Genomic DNA, 4,198 nt, shown 5'->3' with positions numbered 1-4,198 from the left:
TTCGTTGTGTTACTCTTCTTTTTCAAGCGTTTTTGATGAATTCGAAAAATGTTTTGAACACACACACATATATACACGCTTCACGCATTGTACCCATGTCGGGAATCGAACCCGGGTCTTCAGCGTGACGAGCGAATGCTTTAACCACTAGGCTACCCGACCGCCCCGATACAATAAGTGACTCAGCTAGATATAAAAGAGTGTTTTCGAGAGATTACATTACAGAGGAGTACATTGTAGAGGCATGTAATTTCGTGACCTTTCAATTTCCCATAAAAGAGCACCACCGCAACGAAATGGTGCAGACAGCACAAATCGCCCGACCTCCTTACTGACGTCTGCAGTGTTCCCACAAATCGCCCGACCTCCTTACTGACGTCTGCAGTGTTTCCACAAACCGCCCGACCTCCTTACTGACGTCTGCAGTGTTTCCACCAATCGCCCGACCTCCTTACTGACGTCTGCAGTGTTTCCACCAATCGCCCGACCTCCTTACTGACGTCTGCAGTGCTTCCACAAATCGCCCGACCTCCTTACTGACGTCTGCAGTGTTTCCACAAATCGCCCGACCTCCTTACTGACGTCTTCAGTGTTTCCACAAATCGCCCGACCTCCTTACTGACGTCTTCAGTGTTTCCACAAATCGCCCGACCTCCTTACTGACGTCTGCAGTGTTTCCACCAATCGCCCGACCTCCTTACTGACGACTGCAGTGTTTCCACCAATCGCCCGACCTCCTTACTGACGTCTGCAGTGTTTCCACAAATCGCCCGACCTCCTTACTGACGTCTGCAGTGTTTCCACAAATCGCCCGACCACCTTACTGACGTCTGCAGTGTTTCCACAAATCGCCCGACCTCCTTACTGACGTCTGCAGTGTTTACACAAATCGCCCGACCTCCTTACTGACGTCTGCAGTGTTTCCACAAATCGCCCGACCTCCTTACTGACGTCTGCAGTGTTTCCACAAATCGCCCGTATCTCGGTGAACAGACATAAAGGCAAATTGTGGGTTTGTTTGGTTTGTTGTTTAACGCCGTACTCAACAATACTCCAGCTATATGACGGCGGTCTGTAAATAATCCAGTTTTGACCAGAGAATCCAGTGATTGACATCATGAGCATCGATCCACGCAATTGAGATACGATGACATGTATCAACCAAGTCAGCAAGCCTGACCGCCCGAGCAGGTTCGTCGCTTCTTACGACAAGCACAGTCGCTTTTTACGGCAAGCATGGGTTGCTGAAGATCTATTCTACTCCGGATCTGGTCCAAATTGTGGGTATGATACACGGGGGCACATCAATATCCCATGTTGCAAAAATGGTTGGCAAATCAAAAAGTGTAATTTCTCGACTGTGGGACATGTACCATCAAACGCGTGAGGTTGCAAACGAGACCTGGTAGCGGCAGGAATAAAATAAAGACACTTGTACCAAATCGTTTCATTACATTAATTGCAAAACACAATAGATTCAAATCTGCTTTTGTTGTCAATAGAGAATTCCGTACAAAAACAGAAAGGCGAATTTCAACATCTACCGTTAGAAACAGGTTCGAGGCAGCCCGCCATAAAGCCAGTGAAAGTCTCCCGTGTGGAGCGTGACCCTTAAAACTTACCATAGGCGGCAAAGATTGGGGACGGGCTTTGTGCCAATGTCGTAACACCATCCTTAGAGACGATTCACTGATGGCAGAAAAAACATTGTTGATGGCGAGCTGTAGGGCAGGGCAGAGACCATATACCGGTATATGGTCTCTGGGCAGGGCTACATTGTTTGGGTTAATGGGTATGGGTTGGTATCACAGATGACTGGCGAACTTATTTGGTTATTGTGAATTGGCATTTGACTGGCCAGCCATAGGTTGAACTTTTGTGTCTTGTCGTTCCATACGCTGGAATTAACTGCAGACATTTTTTGCCTAAAAGTCGGGCCAAGAAAAGTCGGGCCGGGCCGGGCCCGCGGGTAATACTAAAAATGGATTGCAGAATAAAAACGAAACGTGCTTATCTAGGCAGATCTCAAATGTCCACAAACGTATAGTTTTGCGCATTTAATTGAGTTTGAATAAAAATGCACCTTCAACAATGTAATAAACTGATGATTATGACTACATACCGTGAGTCTCGTAGAAAAGTCAGCGTCTTGACTGTGTGTATTCTTGATTAGAATGCTTCTCACCGACCTTAGCGTGTAGGGGTGTGATGTCCTGGGCAGGAAACGACAGTGTTTTGACTACACTTCTTTCATTAATTAACGTGTTAAGGTAATTAACCTTTACTAATTCGTGTTAAACCAACACAGGATGTTTTCTGGAAGTGGATATTCGCGAATGTCAAAGGACTGACACGACACGTGTTAATAACTGTCCAAGCACTTCTAAAGATCCTAACATTATTTATATCTAAAGACTAGTATTATATCTAATTATTTACCACTTTATTGTCTCATATTTCAGTAGTTAAAGAAAACACAGAGCTCAAAGTGAAGCCTTTTTCACTCTACATTCTCAACATAGTCTCTATCAGAAGTGTTTGGCTTGTGTTGGGTCCGACTTGGCCCGGGCGGTCAAAATGCACTTTAAACACACAAATGTATCATCAAATGTCTTTAAATCTATAGACTAGCATTATATCTACCTATATACCACTTTATAGTGTCTCAGTTCACTGCATTTAAAGAAAACAAGGTGCTCAAAGTGAAGCCCTTTTCCCTCTACATTCTCAACATAGTCTCTATAAAAAGTGTTTGGCTTGTGTTGGGTCCGACTTGGCCCGGGCTGTCAAAATCAACTTTAAACACATAGATGTATCATCAAATGTGTTTACATATATAGATTAGTGTTATATCTACCTATATACCACTTTATAATGTCACAGTATATCGTATTTAAAGAATACAAGGTGCTCAAAGTTAAGCATTGTTACTGTATTTTCTTCAGAAAATCTATGTCAGAAGTGTTCGGTCCGACTTGGCCCGGGCTGTCAAAATCAACTTAAACCTCACAGATGTATCATCAAATGGATTCACGTCTATAGATTAGTATTATATCTACCTATACACCACTTTATAGGGTCACAGATTGCAGTATTTATAGAAAACAAGGTGCTCAAATTGAAGCCCTTTTCCCCTCTACATTCTCAACATAGTCTCTATCAGAAGTGTTTGGCTTGTGTTTGGTCCGACTTGGCCCGGGCGGTCAAAATCAACTTTTAACACACAGATGTATCTTCAAATGTGTTTACATCTATAGATTAGTGTTATATCTACCTATACACCACTTTATAATGTCACGGTACATCGTATTTAAAGAATACAAGGTGCCCAAAGTGAAGCATTGTTACTGTATTTTCTTTAAAAAATCTATGTCAGAAGTGTTCGGTCCGACTTGGCCCGGGCTGTCAAAATCAACTTAAACCTCACAGATGTATCATCAACTGGATACACATCTATAGATTAGTACTATATCTACCTAAATACCACTTTATAATGTCACAGATGGCTGTACTTAAAGAAAACAAGGTGCTCAAAGTGAAGCCCTTTTCCCCTCTACATTCTCAACATAGTCTCTATCAGAAGTGTTTGGCTTGGGTCGGACCGAACACTTCTAACAGGGATTCTATAATCAAGGTTTTGTCCCGGGTTTGGGAACTTGATTATACCTTAATAAGAAGAAGAGGAACGATTACAGTCAAGCAGTTTACTGTCAGTGGTGTTGTGTCTTATAATACAGAATACAAGAGACATAATAGCAATACATGGAACATAGAATGATAATAGTATGAATACATGAAACATATAGAATAATGATAGAACGATCGAATAAGCAACGGTTATAATACTTGAGGGGGGAAGATGGAAAGGTAGGGGATATAGCTATAGGTAGAGCTAAGCACACTTTCATGTCTAGAGAGAGCATTACATCATAACACCAACATTATGACCTGTGACTGCCTTTGTAAGTAACGTAACTATAAATACGCTTGGCTTATTACGTCCGAAGTGAGACGCGCTATTTACTAAATGTAGATAGACATATACGCGATAAACGATAATAACAATAACCTCAAACCAAGTATAATAAAACATGTAGATGTAGGATATGAACGATATTGATAATCAGAATAGTATCATTTGCATGGAGTTGACTTATCACGATGTTAGATTTGATTTCTAAGTTCATCAATGCTTTGT

The sequence above is a fragment of the Haliotis rufescens genome, unplaced genomic scaffold, assembly GCF_023055435.1.
Source record: "Haliotis rufescens isolate VD_foot unplaced genomic scaffold, xgHalRufe1.0.p SCAF_10, whole genome shotgun sequence".
NCBI lineage: Eukaryota > Metazoa > Mollusca > Gastropoda > Lepetellida > Haliotidae > Haliotis > Haliotis rufescens.
The sequence above is the reverse complement of the archived record's forward strand: the minus strand, read 5'-3'. Positions refer to the sequence as shown.